We start from the raw sequence: 17,641 nt of genomic DNA on the forward strand, positions 1-17,641 counted from the left end.
GGTATGGGTCCCACACACACAGACTCTCACTGGGGTACGGGTCCCACACCCTGACACTCACTGGGGTACGGGTCCCACACACACAGACTCTCACTTGGGTACGGGTCCCACACACACTGACACTCACTGGGGTACGGGTCCCACACACACACTGACTCTCACTGGGATATGGGTCCGACACAAACTGACCCTCACTGGGGTACGGGTCCCACACTCACAGACTCTCACTGGGATATGGGTGCGACACAAACTGACCCTCACTGGGGTATTGGTGCCAAACACACTGACACTCACTGGTGTACGTGTCCCACACACAAACTGCCTCTCACTGGGGTATGGGTCCCACACACGTCGACTCTCACTGCGGTATGGGTCCCACACACACACTGACTATAACTGGGGCACGGGTCCCACACACACTGACCCTCACTGGGGTACAGGTGCCAAACACACTGACTCTCACTGGGATACGGGTCCCACACACACTGACTGTCACTGGTGTGCTGTCCCCTAACACAGTGACTCTCACTGGGGGACGGGTCCCAAATACACTGACCCCCTCTGGGGGATGGTTCCCACACACACCGACTTTCACTGGGATTCGGGTCCCACACACACTGACACTCACTGGGATAGGGCTCCCACACACACTGACTCTCACGTGGAAACGGTCCCACACACACTGACTCTCACTGGGGTAATGTCCCACACACACTGACTCTCACTGGGGTACAGGTCTCACACACACTGACTCACACTGGGATGCGGGTCCCACACACATTGACTCTCACTGGGGTATGGGTCCCACACATACTGTCTCTCACTGGGGTGTGGTCCCTACACACACCGACACTCACTAGGTACAGGTCCCACACACAATGACTCTCACTGATGTACGGGTCCCAGACACAATGATTCTCACTGGGATGTGGGTCCCACACACAGTGACTCTCACTGGGGTATGGGTCCCACACATACTGACTCTCACTGTGGTACAAGTCCCACACACACTCACTCTCACTGGGGTATGGGTCCCACACGCACTGTCTCCCACTGGGTTACACGTCTCACACACAATGACTCTCACTGGGGAAGGGTTCCCACACACACTGTCTCTCACTGGGGAAGGGTTCCCACACACACTGTCTCTCACTGGGGTACGGGTCCCAAACACTGACTCTCACTGGGGTACGGGTCCCACACACAATGATTCTCCCTGGGATAGGGGTCCCACACACAGAGACTCTCACTGGGGTATGGGTCCCACACACAGTGACACTCAATGGGGTACGGGTCCCACACATACACTGACTCTCACTGGGGTACGGGTCCCACACACGCACACTCTCACTGGGGTACGGGTTCCACACACCCTGAGTCTCACTGGGGTACGAATCCCACACACACTGACTCTCACTGGGGTACGGGTCCCACACAAACTGACTCTCACTGGGTTACACGTCACACAAACAATGACTCTCACTGGGGTATGGGTCCCACACACAGTGACACTCAATGGGGTACGGGTCCCACACATACACTGACTCTCACTGGGGTACGGGTCCCACACACACTGACTCTCACTGGGGTACGGGTCCCACACACACTGACTCTCACTGGGGTACGGGTCCCACACACACTGACACTCACTGGGGTACGGGTCCCAAACACACTGACTCTCACTGGGGTATGGGTCCCAAATACTCTGACCTTCTCTGGGGTACGGTTCCCACACACACAGACTCTCACTGGGATAGGTGTCCCATACACACTGACACTCACTGGGATACGGGTCCCACACACACTGACTCTCACTGGGATAGGGGTCCCACACACACTGACTCTCACGTAGAAACGGTCCCACACACACTGTCTCCCACTGGGTTACACGTCTCACACACAATGACTCTCACTGGGGAAGGGTTCCCACACACACTGACTCTCGCTGGGGTACGGGTCCCACACACTCTGACTCTCGCTGGGGTACGGGTCCAACACACACTGACTCTCACTGGGGTACGTGTCCCACACACAATGATTCTCCCTGGGATAGGGGTCTCACACATACAGAATCTCACTGGGGTATGGGTCCCACACACAGTGACACTCAATAGGGTACGGGTCCCACACATACACTGACTCTCACTGGGATACGGGTCCCACACACACTGACTCTCACTGGGGTACGGGTCCCACACACCCTGAGTCTCACTGGGGTACGAATCCCACACACACTGACTCTCACTGGGGTACGGGTCCCACACAAACTGACTCTCACTGGGTTACACGTCGCACAAACAATGACTCTCACTGGGGTATGGGTCCCACACACAGTGACACTCAATGGGGTACGGGTCCCACACATACACTGACTCTCACTGGGGTACGGGTCCCACACACACTGACTCTCACTGGGGTACGGGTCCCACACACACTGACTCTCACTGGGGTACGGGTCCCACACACACTGACACTCACTGGGGTACGGGTCCCAAACACACTGACTCTCACTGGGGTATGGGTCCCAAATACTCTGACCCTCTCTGGGGTACGGTTCCCACACACACAGACTCTCACTGGGATAGGTGTCCCATACACACTGACACTCACTGGGATAGGGCTCCCACACACACTGACTCTCACTGGGATAGGGGTCCCACACACACTGACTCTCACGTAGAAACGGTCCCACACACACTGTCTCCCACTGGGTTACACGTCTCACACACAATGACTCTCACTGGGGAAGGGTTCCCACACACACTGACTCTCGCTGGGGTACGGGTCCCACACACTCTGACTCTCGCTGGGGTACGGGTCCCACACACACTGACTCTCACTGGGGTACGTGTCCCACACACAATGATTCTCCCTGGGATAGGGGTCTCACACATACAGAATCTCACTGGGGTACGGGTCCCACACACAGTGACACTCAATAGGGTACGGGTCCCACACATACACTGACTCTCACTGGGATACGGGTCCCACACACACTGACTCTCACTGGGGTACGGGTCCCACACAAACTGACTCTCACTGGGTTACGGGTCCCACACACTCTGACTCTCACTGGGGTACGGGTCCCACACACACTGACTCTCACTGGGGTACGGGTCCCACACACACTGACTCTCACTGGGATACGGGTCCCACACACACTGACTGTCACTGGTGTGCTTTCCCCTAACACAGTGACTCTCACTGGGGGACGGGTCCCAAATACACTGACCCTCACTGGGGTACGGTTCCCACACACACTGACACTCACTGGGATAGGGGTCCCACACACACTGACACTCACTGGGAAAGGGGTCCCACACACACTGACTCTCACGTGGAAACGGTCCCACACACACTGACTCTCATTGGGGTAATGTCCCACACACACTGTCTCTCACTGGGGTTCAGGTCTCACACACACTGACTCACACTGGGATGCGGGTCCCACACACACTTACTCTCACTGAGGTATGGGTCCCAGACACAACGATTCTTACTGGGATGCGGGTCCCACACACACTGACTCTCACTGGGGTATGGGTCCCAAACATACTGACTCTCACTGGGGTACGGGTCCCACACACACTTACTCTCACTGGGGTACGGGTCCCACACACAGTGACCCTCACTGGGGTACGGGTCCTACACACTTACTCTCACTGGGGTACGGGTCCCACACACTGACTCTCACTGGCGTACGGGTCCCACACACACACTGACTCTCACTGGGATACAGATGCCACACACACTGACCCTCACTGGGTTACTGATGCCAAACACACTCGCTCTCACGGGGATACGGTCCCACATACACTGACTCTCACTGGGGTAATGTCCCACACACACTGACTCTCACTGGGGTCCGGGTCCCAGAGACACACTGACTCTCACTGGGGTACGGGTCCCACACACACAGACTCTCACTGGGGTACGGGTCCCACACCCTGACACTCACTGGGGTACGGGTCCCACACACACAGACTCTCACTTGGGTACGGGTCCCACACACACTGACACTCACTGGGGTACGGGTCCCACACACACACTGACTCTCACTGGGATATGGGTCCGACACAAACTGACCCTCACTGGGGTATGGGTGCCAAACACACTGACACTCACTGGTGTACGTGTCCCACACACAAACTGCCTCTCACTGGGGTATGGGTCCCACACACGTTGACTCTCACTGCGGTATGGGTCCCACACACACACTGACTATAACTGGGGCACGGGTCCCACACACACTGACCCTCACTGGGGTACAGGTGCCAAACACACTGACTCTCACTGGGATACGGGTCCCACACACACTGACTGTCACTGGTGTGCAGACCCCTAACACAGTGACTCTCACTGGGGGACGGGTCCCAAATACACTGACCCCCTCTGGGGGATGGTTCCCACACACACCGACTTTCACTGGGATTCGGGTCCCACACTCACTGACACTCACTGGGATAGGGCTCCCACACACACTGACTCTCACGTGCAAACGGTCCCACACACACTGACTCTCACTGGGGTAATGTCCCACACACACTGACTCTCACTGGGGTACAGGTCTCACACACACTGACTCACACTGGGATGCGGGTCCCACACACATTGACTCTCACTGGGGTATGGGTCCCACACATACTGTCTCTCACTGGGGTGTGGTCCCTACACACACCGACACTCACTAGGTACAGGTCCCACACACAATGACTCTCACTGATGTACGGGTCCCAGACACAATGATTCTCACTGGGATGTGGGTCCCACACACAGTGACTCTCACTGGGGTATGGGTCCCACACATACTGACTCTCACTGTGGTACAAGTCCCACACACACTCACTCTCACTGGGGTATGGGTCCCACACGCACTGTCTCCCACTGGTTTACACGTCTCACACACAATGACTCTCACTGGGGAAGGGTTCCCACACACACTGTCTCTCACTGGGGAAGGGTTCCCACACACACTGTCTCTCACTGGGGTACGGGTCCCAAACACTGACTCTCACTGGGGTACGGGTCCCACACACAATGATTCTCCCTGGGATAGGGGTCCCACACACACAGACTCTCACTGGGGTATGGGTCCCACACACAGTGACACTCAATGGGGTACGGGTCCCACACATACACTGACTCTCACTGGGGTACGGGTCCCACACACGCACACTCTCACTGGGGTACAGGTTCCACACACCCTGAGTCTCACTGGGGTACGAATCCCACACACACTGACTCTCACTGGGGTACGGGTCCCACACAAACTGACTCTCACTGGGTTACACGTCGCACAAACAATGACTCTCACTGGGGTATGGGTCCCACACACAGTGACACTCAATGGGGTACGGGTCCCACACATACACTGACTCTCACTGGGGTACGGGTCCCACACACACTGACTCTCACTGGGGTACGGGTCCCACACACACTGACTCTCACTGGGGTACGGGTCCCACACACACTGACACTCACTGGGGTACGGGTCCCAAACACACTGACTCTCACTGGGGTATGGGTCCCAAATACTCTGACCCTCTCTGGGGTACGGTTCCCACACACACAGACTCTCACTGGGATAGGTGTCCCATACACACTGACACTCACTGGGATAGGGCTCCCACACACACTGACTCTCACTGGGATAGGGGTCCCACACACACTGACTCTCACGTAGAAACGGTCCCACACACACTGTCTCCCACTGGGTTACACGTCTCACACACAATGACTCTCACTGGGGAAGGGTTCCCACACACACTGACTCTCGCTGGGGTACGGGTCCCACACACTCTGACTCTCGCTGGGGTACGGGTCCAACACACACTGACTCTCACTGGGGTACGTGTCCCACACACAATGATTCTCCCTGGGATAGGCGTCTCACACATACAGAATCTCATTGGGGTACGGGTCCCACACACAGTGACACTCAATAGGGTACGGGTCCCACACATACACTGACTCTCACTGGGATACGGGTCCCACACACACTGACTCTCACTGGGGTACGGGTCCCACACACGCACACTCTCACTGGGGTACGGGTTCCACACACCCTGAGTCTCACTGGGGTACGAATCCCACACACACTGACTCTCACTGGGGTACGGGTCCCACACAAACTGACTCTCACTGGGTTACACGTCGCACAAACAATGACTCTCACTGGGGTATGGGTCCCACACACAGTGACACTCAATGGGGTACGGGTCCCACACATACACTGACTCTCACTGGGGTACGGGTCCCACACACACTGACTCTCACTGGGGTACGGGTCCCACACACACTGACTCTCACTGGGGTACGGGTCCCACACACACTGACACTCACTGGGGTACGGGTCCCAAACACACTGACTCTCACTGGGGTATGGGTCCCAAATACTCTGACCCTCTCTGGGGTACGGTTCCCACACACACAGACTCTCACTGGGATAGGTGTCCCATACACACTGACACTCACTGGGATAGGGCTCCCACACACACTGACTCTCACTGGGATAGGGGTCCCACACACACTGACTCTCACGTAGAAACGGTCCCACACACACTGTCTCCCACTGGGTTACACGTCTCACACACAATGACTCTCACTGGGGAAGGGTTCCCACACACACTGACTCTCGCTGGGGTACGGGTCCCACACACTCTGACTCTCGCTGGGGTACGGGTCCAACACACACTGACTCTCACTGGGGTACGTGTCCCACACACAATGATTCTCCCTGGGATAGGGGTCTCACACATACAGAATCTCACTGGGGTACGGGTCCCACACACAGTGACACTCAATAGGGTACGGGTCCCACACATACACTGACTCTCACTGGGATACGGGTCCCACACACACTGACTCTCACTGGGGTACGGGTCCCACACAAACTGACTCTCACTGGGGTACGGGTCCCACACACTCTGACTCTCACTGGGGTACGGGTCCCACACACACTGACTCTCACTGGGGTACGGGTCCCACACACACTGACTCTCACTGGGGTACGGGTCCCAGACACAGTGACCCTCACTGGGGTACGGGTCCTACACACTTACTCTCACTGGGGTACAGGTCCCACACACAGTCTCTCACTGGGGTACAGGTCCCAAACACAATGATTCTCCCTGGGATAGGGGTCCCACACACACAGACTCTCACTGGGGTATGGGTCCCACACACAGTGACACTCAATGGGGTATGGGTCCCACACACAGTGACACTCAATGGGGTACGGGTCCCACACATACACTGACTCTCACTGGGGTACGGGTCCCACACACACTGACTCTCACTGGGGTACGGGTCCCACACACACTGACTCTCACTGGGGTACGGGTCCCACACACACTGACTCTCACTGGGGTACGGGTCCCAAACACACTGACTCTCACTGGGGTACGGGTCCCACACGCACTGTCTCTCACTGGTTTACACGTCTCACACACAATGACTCTCACTGGGGAAGGGTTCCCACACACACTGACTCTCACTGGGATAGGGGTCCCACACACACAGCCTCTCACTGGGATAGGGGTCCCACACACACAGCCTCTCACTGGGGTATGGGTCCCACACACAGTGACTCTCACTGGGGTACGGGTCCCACACACTCTGACTCTCACTGGGGTACGGGTCCCACACACACTGACTCTCACTGGGGTACGGGTCCCACACACACTGACTCTCACTGGTCTATGGGTCCCACACACAGTGACCCTAACTGGGGTACGGGTCCTACACACTTACTCTCACTGGGGTACGGGTCCCAAACACTGACTCTCACTGGGGTACGGGTCCCAAACACAATGATTCTCCCTGGGATAGGGGTTCCACACACACAGACTCTCACTGGGGTATGGGTCCCACACACAGTGACACTCAATGGGGTACGGGTCCCACACATACACTGACTCTCACTGGGGTACGGGTCCCACACACACTGACTTCACTGGGGTACGGATCCCACACACTCTGACTCTCACTGGGGTACGCGTCCCACACACACTGACTCTCACTGGGGTACGGTTCCCACACACACTGACTCTTACTGGGGTATGGGTCCCACACACAGTGACCCTCACTGGGGTACGGGTCCTACACACTTACTCTCACTGGGGTACGGGTCCCACACACTTACTCTTTCTGGGGTACGGGTCCCACACACACACTGACTCTCACTGGGATACAGATGCCACACACACTGACCCTCACTGGGGTACGGATGCCAAACACACTCGCTCTCACGGGGATACGGTCCCACATACACTGACTCTCACTGGGGTAATGTCCCACACACACTGACTCTCACTGGGGTACGGGTCCCATAGACACACTGACTCTCACTGGGGTTCGGGTCCCATAGACACACTGACTCTCACTGGGGTACGGGTCCCTCACAAACTGACCCTCACTGGGGTACGTGTCCCACACAAACACTGCCTCTCACTGGGGTATGGGTCCCACACACGTCGACTCTCACTGCGTTATGGGTCCGACACACACACACTATCACTGGGGTACGGGTCCCACAAACACTGAGTCTCACTGGGGTATGGGTCCCACACATACTGACTCTCACTGGGGTATGGGTCCCACACACACTTACTCTCACTGGGGTACGGGTCCCACACACAGTGACCCTCACTGGGGTACGGGTCCTACACACTGACTCTCACTGGTGTACGGGTCCCACACACTGACTCTCACTGGCGTACGGGTCCCACACACACACTGACTCTCACTGGGGTACGGGTCACATTGACACACTGAATCTCACTGTGGTACGGGTCCCACACACACTGACACTCGCTGGGGTACGGGTCCCACACAAACAGACTCTCACTGGGGTACGGGTCCAACACACACTGACCCTTACTGGGGTATGGGTGCCAAACACACACTGCCTCTCACTGGTGTATGGGTCCCACACACGTCGACTCTCACTGCGGTATGGGTCCCACACACACACTGACTATCACTGGGGTACGGGTCCCACACTCACTGACCCTCACTGGGGTACAGGTGCCAAACACACTGACTCTCACTGGGATACGGGTCCCACACACACTGACTGTCACTGGTGTGCTGTCCCCTAACACAGTGACTCTCACTGGGGGACAGGTCCCAAATACACTGACCCTCACTGGGGTACGGTTCCCACACACACAGAGTCTCACTGGGATACGGGTCCCACACACACTGACACTCACTGGGATAGGGGTCCCACACACACTGACACTCACTGGGATAGGGGTCCCACACACACTGACTCTCACGTGGAAACGGTCCCACACACACTGACTCTCATTGGGGTAATGTCCCACACACACTGACTCTCACTGGGGTTCAGGTCTCACACACACTGACTCACACTGGGATGCGGGTCCCACACACACTTACTCTCACTGAGGTACGGGTCCCACACACACACTGACTCTCACTGGGGTACGGGTCACATTGACACACTGAATCTCACTGTGGTACGGGTCCCACACACACTGACACTCACTGGGGTACGGGTCCCACACAAACAGACTCTCACTGGGGTACGGTTCCAACACACACTGACCCTCACTGGGGTATGGGTGCCAAACACACACTGCCTCTCACTGGTGTATGGGTCCCACACATGTCGACTATCACTGCAGTATGGGTCCCACACACACACTGACTATCACTGGGGTACGGGTCCCACACTCACTGACCCTCACTGGGGTACAGGTGCCAAACACACTGACTCGCACTGGGATACGGGTCCCACACACACTGACTGTCACTGGTGTGCTGTCCCCTAACACAGTGACTCTCACTGGGGGACGGGTCCCAAATACACTGACCCTCACTGGGGTACGGTTCCCACACACACAGAGTCTCACTGGGATACGGGTCCCACACACAGTGACCCTCACTGGGGTACGGGTCCTACACACTTACTCTCACTGGGGTACGGGTCCCACACACACACTGACTCTCACTGGGGTACGGGTCCCATTGACACACTGAATCTCACTGGGGTACGGGTCCCACACACACTGACACTCACTGGGGTACGGGTCCCACACACACTGACTCTCACTGGGGTGCGGGTCCGACACATACTGACTCTCACTGGGGTTCGGGTCCCACACACACTGACTCTCACTGGGATACGGGTCCCACACACACTGACTGTCACTGGTGTGCTGTCCCCTAACACAGTGACTCTCACTGGGGGACGGGTCCCAAATACACTGACCCTCACTGGGGTACGGTTCCCACACACACTGACACTCACTGGGATAGGGGTCCCACACACACTGACACTCACTGGGAAAGGGGTCCCACACACACTGACTCTCACGTGGAAACGGTCCCACACACACTGACTCTCATTGGGGTAATGTCCCACACACACTGTCTCTCACTGGGGTTCAGGTCTCACACACACTGACTCACACTGGGATGCGGGTCCCACACACACTTACTCTCACTGAGGTATGGGTCCCAGACACAACGATTCTCACTGGGATGCCGGTCCCACACACACTGACTCTCACTGGGGTATGGGTCCCAAACATACTGACTCTCACTGGGGTACGGGTCCCACACACACTTACTCTCACTGGGGTACGGGTCCCACACACAGTGACCCTCACTGGGGTACGGGTCCTACACACTTACTCTCACTGGGGTACGGGTCCCACACACACACTGACTCTCACTGGGATACAGATGCCACACACACTGACCCTCACTGGGTTACTGATGCCAAACACACTCGCTCTCACGGGGATACGGTCCCACATACACTGACTCTCACTGGGGTAATGTCCCACACACACTGACTCTCACTGGGGTCCGGGTCCCAGAGACACACTGACTCTCACTGGGGTACGGGTCCCACACACACAGACTCTCACTGGGGTACGGGTCCCACACCCTGACACTCACTGGGGTACGGGTCCCACACACACAGACTCTCACTTGGGTACGGGTCCCACACACACTGACACTCACTGGGGTACGGGTCCCACACACACACTGACTCTCACTGGGATATGGGTCCGACACAAACTGACCCTCACTGGGGTATGGGTGCCAAACACACTGACACTCACTGGTGTACGTGTCCCACACACAAACTGCCTCTCACTGGGGTATGGGTCCCACACACGTCGACTCTCACTGCGGTATGGGTCCCACACACACACTGACTATAACTGGGGCACGGGTCCCACACACACTGACCCTCACTGGGGTACAGGTGCCAAACACACTGACTCTCACTGGGATACGGGTCCCACACACACTGACTGTCACTGGTGTGCTGTCCCCTAACACAGTGACTCTCACTGGGGGACGGGTCCCAAATACACTGACCCCCTCTGGGGGATGGTTCCCACACACACCGACTTTCACTGGGATTCGGGTCCCACACACACTGACACTCACTGGGATAGGGCTCCCACACACACTGACTCTCACGTGGAAACGGTCCCACACACACTGACTCTCACTGGGGTAATGTCCCACACACACTGACTCTCACTGGGGTACAGGTCTCACACACACTGACTCACACTGGGATGCGGGTCCCACACACATTGACTCTCACTGGGGTATGGGTCCCACACATACTGTCTCTCACTGGGGTGTGGTCCCTACACACACCGACACTCACTGGGTACAGGTCCCACACACAATGACTCTCACTGATGTACGGGTCCCAGACACAATGATTCTCACTGGGATGTGGGTCCCACACACAGTGACTCTCACTGGGGTATGGGTCCCACACATACTGACTCTCACTGTGGTACAAGTCCCACACACACTCACTCTCACTGGGGTATGGGTCCCACACGCACTGTCTCCCACTGGGTTACACGTCTCACACACAATGACTCTCACTGGGGAAGGGTTCCCACACACACTGTCTCTCACTGGGGAAGGGTTCCCACACACACTGTCTCTCACTGGGGTACGGGTCCCAAACACTGACTCTCACTGGGGTACGGGTCCCACACACAATGATTCTCCCTGGGATAGGGGTCCCACACACACAGACTCTCAATGGGGTATGGGTCCCACACACAGTGACACTCAATGGGGTACGGGTCCCACACATACACTGACTCTCACTGGGGTACGGGTCCCACACACGCACACTCTCACTGGGGTACGGGTTCCACACACCCTGAGTCTCACTGGGGTACGAATCCCACACACACTGACTCTCACTGGGTTACGGGTCCCACACAAACTGACTCTCACTGGGTTACACGTCACACAAACAATGACTCTCACTGGGGTATGGGTCCCACACACAGTGACACTCAATGGGGTACGGGTCCCACACATACACTGACTCTCACTGGGGTACGGGTCCCACACACACTGACTCTCACTGGGGTACGGGTCCCACACACACTGACTCTCACTGGGGTACGGGTCCCACACACACTGACACTCACTGGGGTACGGGTCCCAAACACACTGACTCTCACTGGGGTATGGGTCCCAAATACTCTGACCCTCTCTGGGGTACGGTTCCCACACACACAGACTCTCACTGGGATAGGTGTCCCACACACACTGACACTCACTGGGGTACGGGTCCCAAACACACTGACTCTCACTGGGGTATGGGTCCCAAATACTCTGACCCTCTCTGGGGTACGGTTCCCACACACACAGACTCTCACTGGGATAGGTGTCCCACACACACTGACACTCACTGGGGTACGGGTCCCAAACACACTGACTCTCACTGGGGTATGGGTCCCAAATACTCTGACCCTCTCTGGGGTACGGTTCCCACACACACAGACTCTCACTGGGATAGGTGTCCCATACACACTGACACTCACTGGGATAGGGCTCCCACACACACTGACTCTCACTGGGATAGGGGTCCCACACACACTGACTCTCACGTAGAAACGGTCCCACACACACTGTCTCCCACTGGGTTACACGTCTCACACACAATGACTCTCACTGGGGAAGGGTTCCCACACACACTGACTCTCGCTGGGGTACGGGTCCCACACACTCTGACTCTCGCTGGGGTACGGGTCCAACACACACTGACTCTCACTGGGGTACGTGTCCCACACACAATGATTCTCCCTGGGATAGGGGTCTCACACATACAGAATCTCACTGGGGTACGGGTCCCACACACAGTGACACTCAATAGGGTACGGGTCCCACACATACACTGACTCTCACTGGGATACGGGTCCCACACACACTGACTCTCACTGGGGTATGGGTCCCACACAAACTGACTCTCACTGGGGTACGGGTCCCACACACTCTGACTCTCACTGGGGTACGGGTCCCACACACACTGACTCTCACTGGGGTACGGGTCCCACACACACTGACTCTCACTGGCGTACGGGTCCCAGACACAGTGACCCTCACTGGGGTACGGGTCCTACACACTTACTCTCACTGGGGTACAGGTCCCACACACAGTCTCTCACTGGGGTACAGGTCCCAAACACAATGATTCTCCCTGGGATAGGGGTCCCACACACACAGACTCTCACTGGGGTATGGGTCCCACACACAGTGACACTCAATGGGGTATGGGTCCCACACACAGTGACACTCAATGGGGTACGGGTCCCACACATACACTGACTCTCACTGGGGTACGGGTCCCACACACACTGACTCTCACTGGGGTACGGGTCCCACACACACTGACTCTCACTGGGGTACGGGTCCCACACACACTGACTCTCACTGGGGTACGGGTCCCAAACACACTGACTCTCACTGGGGTACGGGTCCCACACGCACTGTCTCCCACTGGTTTACACGTCTCACACACAATGACTCTCACTGGGGAAGGGTTCCCACACACACTGACTCTCACTGGGATAGGGGTCCCACACACACAGCCTCTCACTGCGATAGGGGTCCCACACACACAGCCTCTCACTGGGGTATGGGTCCCACACACAGTGACTCTCACTGGGGTACGGGTCCCACACACTCTGACTCTCACTGGGGTACGGGTCCCACACACACTGACTCTCACTGGGGTACGGGTCCCACACACACTGACTCTCACTGGTCTATGGGTCCCACACACAGTGACCCTAACTGGGGTACGGGTCCTACACACTTACTCTCACTGGGGTACGGGTCCCAAACACTGACTCTCACTGGGGTACGGGTCCCAAACACAATGATTCTCCCTGGGATATGGGTTCCACACACACAGACTCTCACTGGGGTATGGGTCCCACACACAGTGACACTCAATGGGGTACGGGTCCCACACATACACTGACTCTCACTGGGGTACGGGTCCCACACACACTGACTTCACTGGGGTACGGGTCCCACACACACTGACTCTCACTGGGGTATGGGTCCCACACACAGTGACCCTCACTGGGGTACGGGTCCTACACACTTACTCTCACTGGGGTACGGGTCCCACACACTTACTCTTTCTGGGGTACGGGTCCCACACACACACTGACTCTCACTGGGATACAGATGCCACACACACTGACCCTCACTGGGGTACGGATGCCAAACACACTCGCTCTCACGGGGATACGGTCCCACATACACTGACTCTCACTGGGGTAATGTCCCACACACACTGACTCTCACTGGGGTACGGGTCCCATAGACACACTGACTCTCACTGGGGTTCGGGTCCCATAGACACACTGACTCTCACTGGGGTACGGGTCCCTCACAAACTGACCCTCACTGGGGTACGTGTCCCACACAAACACTGCCTCTCACTGGGGTATGGGTCCCACACACGTCGACTCTCACTGCGTTATGGGTCCGACACACACACACTATCACTGGGGTACGGGTCCCACAAACACTGAGTCTCACTGGGGTATGGGTCCCACACATACTGACTCTCACTGGGGTATGGGTCCCACACACACTTACTCTCACTGGGGTACGGGTCCCACACACAGTGACCCTCACTGGGGTACGGGTCCTACACACTGACTCTCACTGGTGTACGGGTCCCACACACTGACTCTCACTGGCGTACGGGTCCCACACACACACTGACTCTCACTGGTGTACGGGTCACATTGACACACTGAATCTCACTGGGGTACGGGTCCCACACAAACAGACTCTCACTGGGGTACGGGTCCAACACACACTGACCCTTACTGGGGTATGGGTGCCAAACACACACTGCCTCTCACTGGTGTATGGGTCCCACACACGTCGACTCTCACTGCGGTATGGGTCCCACACACACACTGACTATCACTGGGGTACGGGTCCCACACTCACTGACCCTCACTGGGGTACAGGTGCCAAACACACTGACTCTCACTGGGATACGGGTCCCACACACACTGACTGTCACTGGTGTGCTGTCCCCTAACACACTGACTCTCACTGGGGGACGGGTCCCAAATACACTGACCCTCACTGGGGTACGGTTCCCACACACACAGAGTCTCACTGGGATACGGGTCCCACACACACTGACACTCACTGGGATAGGGGTCCCACACACACTGACACTCACTGGGATAGGGGTCCCACACACACTGACTCTCACGTGGAAACGGTCCCACACACACTGACTCTCATTGGGGTAATGTCCCACACACACTGACTCTCACTGGGGTTCAGGTCTCACACACACTGACTCACACTGGGATGCGGGTCCCACACACACTTACTCTCACTGAGGTACGGGTCCCACAAACACACTGACTCTCACTGGGGTACGGGTCACATTGACACACTGAATCTCACTGGGGTACGGGTCCCACACACACTGACCCTCACTGGGGCATGGGTGCCAAACAAACACTGCCTCTCACTGGGGTATGGGTCCCACACACGTCGACTCTCACTGCGGTATGGGTCCCACACACACACTGACTATCACTGGGGTACGGGTCCCACACACACTGACCCTCACTGGGGTACAGGTGCCAAACACACTGACTCTCACTGGGATACGGGTCCCACACACACTGACTGTCACTGGTGTGCTGTCCCCTAACACAGTGACTCTCACTGGGGGACGGGTCCCAAATACACTGACCCTCACTGGGGTACGGTTCCCACACACACAGACTCTCACTGGGATACGGGTCCCACACACACTGACACTCACTGGGATAGGGGTCCCACACACACTGACACTCACTGGGATAGGGGTCCCACACACACTGACTCTCACGTGGAAACGGTCCCACACACACTGACTCTCATTGGGGTAATGTCCCACACACACTGACTCTCACTGGGGTTCAGGTCTCACACACACTGACTCACACTGGGATGCGGGTCCCAACACACACTTACTCTCACTGAGGTACGGGTCCCAGACACAATGATTCTCACTGGGATGCGGGTCCCTCACACACTGACTCTCACTGGGGTATGGGTCCCAAACATACTGACTCTCACTGGGGTACGGGTCCCACACACACTTACTCTCACTGGGGTACGGGTCCCACACACAGTGACCCTCACTGGGGTACGGGTCCTACACACTTACCCTCACTGGGGTACGGGTCCCACACACTGACTCTCACTGGCGTACCGGTCCCACACACACACTGTCTCTCACTGGGATACGGATGCCACACACACTGACCCTCACTGGGTTACTGATGCCAAACACACTCGCTCTCACGGGGATACGGTCCCACATACACTGACTCTCACTGGGGTAATGTCCCACACACACTGACTCTCACTGGGGTACGGGTCCCAGAGACACACTGACTCTCACTGGGGTATGGGTCCCACACATACTGACTCTCACTGTGGTACAAGTCCCACACACACTCACTCTCACTGGGGTATGGGTCCCACACGCACTGTCTCCCACTGGGTTACACGTCTCACACACAATGACTCTCACTGGGGAAGGGTTCCCACACACACTGTCTCTCACTGGGGAAGGGTTCCCACACACACTGTCTCTCACTGGGGTACGGGTCCCAAACACTGACTCTCACTGGGGTACGGGTCCCACACACACTGACTCTCACTGGGGTACGGGTCCCACACACACTGACCCTCACTGGGGTACGGGTCCCACACACACTGACACTCACTGGGGTACGGGTCCCAAACACACTGACTCTCACTGGGGTATGGGTCCCAAATACTCTGACCCTCTCTGGGGTACGGTTCCCACACACACAGACTCTCACTGGGATAGGTGTCCCATACACACTGACACTCACTGGGATAGGGCTCCCACACACACTGACACTCACTGGGATAGGGGTCCCACACACACTGACTCTCACTGGGATAGGGGTCCCACACACACTGACTCTCACGTAGAAACGGTCCCACACACACTGTCTCCCACTGGGTTACACGTCTCACACACAATGACTCTCACTGGGGAAGGGTTCCCACACACACTGACTCTCGCTGGGGTACGGGTCCCACACACTCTGACTCTCGCTGGGGTACAGGTCCAACACACACTGACTCTCACTGGGGTACGTGTCCCACACACAATGATTCTCCCTGGGATAGGGGTCTCACACATACAGAATCTCACTGGGGTACGGGTCCCACACACAGTGACACTCAATAGGGTACGGGTCCCACACATGCACTGACTCTCACTGGGATACGGGTCCCACACACACTGACTCTC

This window comes from Carcharodon carcharias, chromosome 34 (assembly GCF_017639515.1).
Source record: "Carcharodon carcharias isolate sCarCar2 chromosome 34, sCarCar2.pri, whole genome shotgun sequence".
In the NCBI taxonomy this organism is placed as follows: Eukaryota; Metazoa; Chordata; class Chondrichthyes; order Lamniformes; family Lamnidae; genus Carcharodon; species Carcharodon carcharias.